This window comes from Macrotis lagotis, chromosome 1, assembly GCF_037893015.1.
Source record: "Macrotis lagotis isolate mMagLag1 chromosome 1, bilby.v1.9.chrom.fasta, whole genome shotgun sequence".
NCBI lineage: Eukaryota > Metazoa > Chordata > Mammalia > Peramelemorphia > Peramelidae > Macrotis > Macrotis lagotis.
In genome coordinates this window covers 128568312-128574797 of record NC_133658.1, presented here as the reverse complement: position 1 = coordinate 128574797, position 6486 = coordinate 128568312, and the positions used below count along the sequence as shown (strand labels likewise).

The following is a 6486-nucleotide window of genomic DNA, read 5'->3' as shown; positions in this document are numbered from 1 at the left end:
CTAAAGATTTGGAAATGAATTAGCAAATGACAATAACATTAACAAAATCTCAAGAGACTTTCATGCTCTTGTCCAAGTCCCTAAAGGCAGGACTATTCCCTTTTTGTCTCTAAATCATCTTTAGACACAATAAATTGTATATTAGTCAGCTAATTAATGTTTATGAAATTGAATAATGATGTCATATCAAGTAAAGGCTGGATGACCACTTGTCATCCATTCATTTAGCAAGTATTTAGAAGCTGAAACTATACTAGGTACTGGAGGTACAAAAACAAAAATGAAATAGCCTTTGCCCTCAAGGAGCTTGCATTCCATTGGGAGAAAAACAATATTATACAGAAAAGTAAAAATAAAATAGACATCAACTCCAAAACATTCAGACTCTACTCTTGCCAACTGTCATTCTCTCTTCCCCATCCTTGGACTCATCACCTGAAGCCACCTTGGTTTCCATTAGGATGCCTTTTGTCTTTTCTTGTTCTGATCAAAACCTCCAACTCATTGCCAAGACACTAGGTCCCCTTTATATATTTGTTGTCTTCCCTTATTAATATATAAATCCCTTTGTGAAATGGACCAGCCTGATTACTTGTGTTTGTATCATCACTTTACACAATATTGAACACCTAGTTATTTAAATACAAAGTAAATACTAGAGAAGCATCTGTAGGACATAAGCCACAGAGAAGAATAGGATAGACGTTCATAGAAGGGGACATTTGGTCTGAGTTTTGAAGGAAGCAGGAATCCAGAAAAAGAGGATTAAAGACAAAGTGCCTTCCCATTTGAGAAGAAACAGATAGAATGTGTAATGCCACAGATGAGGAGTAGCAGGCTAGTTAGTCTGGCTGTAGCATAACTAAAGGAAGGTAATGTCAATAAATTCCAAAAGATAAGCTAGAACCAGATTGTAAAGGACTTTAGATGGTAAAGAGAAGAGTTTCTAAAATACTAGAGACAAAAAGGTACCATTTGAGCTTCTTGAGCATTATGATCCTATGAATAGACTTGTACTTCGGTTTAGCAGTATCAATTTGGAAGCAATGTAGAGCAGAGGTGTTAGATAATCTGAAAAGAGAACCAGATTAAAATGGAATGGAAAAATACTTAACAAAATAAATAGAAATACAATAGACCAATGTTGCTCAGTTGTGTCTAACTCTTCCAAGATTCTAATTTAGGCTTTCGTGACAATGATACTACAGTGATTTACCATTTCCTTCTTCAGTTCATTGCCTCAGGAAACTGAGGCAAATAGGGTTGAGCGACTTTGCCCAAGATCATAAAGTTGTCTGCGGTCAAATTTGAATTCCTCTTTCTGACTCCAGGCTCTGATTCTATACATTGCACCACCTAGATCATGTTAATATATGGTTTTCTAAATCATTATGCAGTCAATAGGAATCTTTATGTATGACTTTGCTCCTATTTCTATTTGAGTTTTACTGTTCAAAGGCAGAAAAGGAAGAGCCTTGAGGCAAGGAAACTGTTTAAGAGACTATTGCCCTGTCAGCCTTGGTGGGGGGGGGGGGGGGAATTGTAGAATTCAGAGCCTTGAAAAAAAATGATGGGTACATACACTATTGTATATAATTGGAAATGTTAAATTGTTGAAGAGAGAGAGAGAGAGAGAGAGACACTATTACCATAGTCTATGTAAAATGTATTGAGCCAGGCGGCTAGGTGGCGTAGTAGATAAAACACCTAGGTGGCGTAGTAGATAAAGCACCGGCCCTGGAGTCAGGAGTACCTGGGTTCAAATTTGGTTTCAGACACTTAACAATTACCTAGCTGTGTCACAGGCCTTGGGAAAACCACTTTACCCCATTTGCCTTGCAAAAACTTAAAAAAAAAAAGACTAGGTCAGTGGAGCACAGACTCAGGCAGGACTGACCAGGATGGAAAGGATTAGAGAATGGGCAATGATCTTTCATCCTAGGACCAGCCTCAAGTCAGAGAAGCTCATCCAATTGAGTTTTTGGCAGGATGATGAATTTTTTCCACTCACAGAAACTCATGTAAACCATCTCTGAAGGCAAAGAGGTATTTCAGCCTGCTTTAGAGAAGGTAGTACACACACTGAGAAAATCACAGGTCCTGAAAGTATTAAATCACTTCCACCTGAAGGTCTCCAAAATGCATTCTTCTCAATAAAGGAAGAGGAGAGGAGGGAAAATAAAGGCGATATGCCATTCACTGTGGTAATTGCTTTAGTAATATTGTAATCTCACTTAATCCTCATAACAACCCTGTGATATAGGTGATGTTATTATTATGCCCATTTAAAAACTGAGGAAATGAAGACACATAGAAGTTAAGTGATTTGCTCAGGGTCATAGAGCTAAGACCAGATTTGAATTCAGGTTTTCCCAATTCCCAAGATTTAATAATAATTTTGTTTTTCATTTTTGAAGAAGACAATGACATCAGGGAGGTCATGATAAGACAAGCACATGAACTGGATTTGAGTGAGGAGGTGCTGTGCCCAAGTCCCAATTTGTCCTCCAGAGTCATCTGGATCCAATGACCAGATATGGATCAGGATGCCTGGAGATGGTCCTGGATGCAAGATAATCAGGGTTAAGTGACTTGCCCAAGGTCACACAGTTAGTAAGCATCAAGTGCCTGAGGCCAGATTCAAACTCCTTCCTCCCAGTTCCCAAGGCCAGTGCTCTATCCATTGAACCACCTAGCTGACTCTAACAACAAGCCATGCAACACATTGTATTTCAGTTTTACAGATGAAGAAACACAACAAATCAAAACAATAAATATTGTGCCAGATACTGTGTTAAGCACTAGAATGCAAAAAAAAGGCCAAAAGACAGCCCTTGGCCTCAAGGAACTTACACTCTAATTGTGTAGATTATATATGCAAAACAAAGCCATATATAGGTTAGCTAGAGAATAACTAAATAGGAGGAAAGCACTAAAATGAAGAAGGGTTGGGGAAGGCTTCTAGTAAAAGAAGGAATTTCAATTTGGGGCTTAAAGAAAGCTAGAGAAGAAGTCAGTAGGCAAAGAAGAGGAGAGAGAGCTTTCCAGGTATTGGGGAAAAGCCAGAGTAACTGGCTGAACTGAGTATCTGTAATATTCAAGGCAATATCATAGGGGTTTGTGGAGGGTATTATAATAATTCTAGATCCTCCCTGTAAGGAGCTAAAAGTCCAGCAAGGGATAAAAAAATGTAACTGTGAATAGTTAAATAGAAGTATTAAGAATTACTAGGGGAAAAAACAGCAACAAGACAGTATTTGAATAATGTTTGAATGATTATAAACCACAGTGCTATGCATTCAAAAGGGGGAGAGAATACTGATTGCCTCAGGGCTACTGGAAGATTGTATGGAAAAGTCACTTAAGCTGGAGAGAATTGCCATCTGTCTCCCTCTTTGAAGAAGTACCAAGTCCTTTCCCTGACTGTAGGACATTGCTGTTATACTTCCCTCAATGCTCCCAGGAACTATGATTTCATAGATGCAGAGACTACAATTCCTCTACCCCCTTAGGAGATAATTTTCATGGATAGCTATATTACTTCCCATCCTCCACCTCTCTCCTACCCCCCATCAAAAAAAAACCCATCCCTTAGTCTGACAGCCTCTGATGAGGAGCTTCTCTAAATTTAATTTGGCTGGTATTCACACAGTCCATTGCCTGGACTGTGCTCAAAGATTTTCTGGCATGGTAGGACCTGCCTGGGATGAAATATTGACAAAGGCTCTAAGAATCCAGGCCCTTCAATGCTACCATAAAGTCCCAGAAAAGGCCATTAGTAGGGAGATATGAGTCAGAAATGTAGCAGAATGTAGGTGGCATGTTTCTACACACACATGCACAAATACATACATGCATAAACACACAGAGAGTGTGAAATAATAGAAAGAAACTTGGTTCAGTAATCATAAAAACCATAAAAATGAAGCAAAGTTGAGAAAAACTGTTGTGGAAAGGGTGGAGTAGGAGAAGGTAAAAAAATCTTACAATGCCAAATTTTTGATTTCTGGTTCTACCACTTACTGTGTTTTCTTAAACAAATTCCTTCTCCCTCTGGGCCTCAGTTTCCTCATCTGTAAAATGAGGGCATTGAACTAAGGGATCTCTAAGGTTCTTTGCAGCTTTAACACTTGATGAAATTAGTTCTACAGCTCAAGAGAGAATTCATATTCCCAGAGCTAGCAGATTTTCCAAATGCCAAATCTTTTATTTTTTTTATAAAAAAAAATTAATCTCCTAAATCCTGGTTCTGATTGCACATCTATTGGAATGCCTGGAATACTATACAGTGAATTCAAACTCTAGTGTGTTGAATGGAGGAATCTGTCACAGGTGGTAATTATTATGGTTTTCAAATCTCCAAGGGACAACTTAAAAAAAACACACAAATAAACTGTAACCAAGGCTTCTTTTTATAATGAAGCAAAGAAATGATTTGTGTTTGGATGTAGTGTAGAGACAGTACTGGACATCAATTAAAAGATTTATTTCCTCAGTCATTGGGCTTGAACTAAGTCCAAGCAGTTCTGAGCCTTGGAACCAAATAAAGATCACTAGATTTTTGAATCAAATGTGACCTGTTTCAAATTTTAGCTCAATCATTAACTACCCTAAAGTACTTCATTAGCTCCAGGACCATGGGCAAGTAGTTTAACCTGTGTGTTCCAAACAACTCTATAGGACTCAAATTTGAAGCCATAAAGAGGATGATGATGGCCTTAGAGGGAGGAATTTCCCTTATGCTGACAAAATTTATTTTATATATTTAGGAAGTGACAAAATCCCTAGACTTGGATCAGAAAATATGGATGAAAATTCTAACTTTGCTATGAACTAGTATATGTCATTAAGTAAATCCTAAATTTAGGACTTAAAAACTATACAAAGTCAAAAAATTTAGGATTTACTGACTATACAAAGTCAAAAAAAATTGCTGGTCTAATTACATTTGACCTGGGGAGAATACGATGTTGAATGAATGAATGAATGAATGAGAAATCATTTACTAATTACAATATTTTAGGTACTATGTTAAACATAGTCCCTGACTTTGGGGAGTTTACATTTTAATAGAGAAGAGAAGAGAATCCAAATTGTTCAAAGGGAAGAAGTTTTGGTCTGAGAAGTCATGGGGTGATTTGTTGATGATCATGCCAACTGGTATGAACTTTCCAAAAGCAGTGAAAGTATTGCTTTGATTATTGTGCATGGATCAAAAGATTAAAAGGATTCATGGGATTGAGGAGGAATGAGAGAAATGGTCAGCAAGAGAGATATGGCAAGATGACCTAGGAGGAAGATTAGATTTAATATGAAGAAAATTCCTTATCTGGAGACAGCTAAGGGGCAGAGTGGAGATGTTGAAAATGGAATCAGGAAGACTTAAGTGCTCTGTTCATATCAACTATTTTTATCATTTTCCTCAGAACTTTGAGATCTTAAAGACTGATGTGTTAACTACTTTCAATGATCTTTGAGCAAATGTAGACAGAGTCAGAGATGATCAAGAATCATATTTGGGCAGAGGCATATTTATAATGTGTTTTAGTATTCTTGCCTTTGCATTGGATAGCACAGAGGTGGGGAAGAAGGAACATTTGGAACTGAAAGAAAAGAATTTACAAAAGTCTATGCTTAAAAACTTAATACAAATTTGAACGAAAATGACGCCAAATTAACCTCATTTACATTTTGACAAATACTACTACAATAAATTGGTAGATTAGGGAAATAGAATAAGCACAACTTATTTGAATTTCAGCAAAACATTTGACAAAGTTTCTCCAAATATCATGGGGAGAAGAAATGAAATGATAAGCAAACAGTCTAGTCAGCACTGACTGATTGGATCTCAAAAATGTAGATTATCATTAACTTGTAATGGTAAATTACAGATCTCAAGTCATCTCTATTCTAGTCATACTCTTATTTGTTCTGAACAGATAACTTGGGGAATATTTAGGTAATGATTGAACTAATTGACTTTATCTAATTAGTCCTAGCCATGTCCAACTTTTTGTGACCCCATTCAGGGTTTTCTTGACAAAGTTACTAGAATAGTTTGTCATTTTCTTCTCCAGTTCATTTTACAGAGGAGGAAACTGAAGCAAAGTTAAATGACTTCACCAAGGTCACAGAGCTAAGTAACTGAGACCAGATTTGAACTTTGGAAGAGGAGTCTTTCTCATTCCAAGACTGGCACTCTATCCACTATACCATCTAGCTACTCCCTATTATATTTTTTCATGTGAGAACTGAGAAAGGGAAAATTACTACAAATACCACTGGATATGGAATTTAAGTTTTCAAGGATCTATCAGTCACAAAGTCCCACATCCCATGCACACAAACACAGTCTCAAAGATTCCTAATGTAATAGAGAAAAAAGATTTAGTCACAAAATCTGAGTTCAAATCCCAAATGTAATACTCCCTACCTGAATGATCTTGATCAAGTTACTTAATATGTACCTCAGTTTCCTTCCCT

At 37.0% G+C, this 6486-nt stretch overlaps 1 protein-coding gene and 1 long non-coding RNA gene across 2 annotated transcripts in view; one reads left to right on the top strand and one right to left on the bottom strand.

Moving 5' to 3' along the window:
- The window catches only part of ANTXR1 (ANTXR cell adhesion molecule 1), a 303869-nt gene that overhangs the window by 283265 nt on the left and 14118 nt on the right, over nucleotides 1–6486 (top strand). The window lies entirely within an intron of this gene.
- LOC141502932 (uncharacterized) overlaps nucleotides 170–6486 on the bottom strand; it is a 31704-nt gene continuing 25387 nt past the window's right edge. The window contains exon 3 of the long non-coding RNA XR_012472721.1: nucleotides 170–1071. This is a non-coding gene — a long non-coding RNA (uncharacterized LOC141502932). The remainder of the gene's footprint in view (nucleotides 1072–6486) is intronic.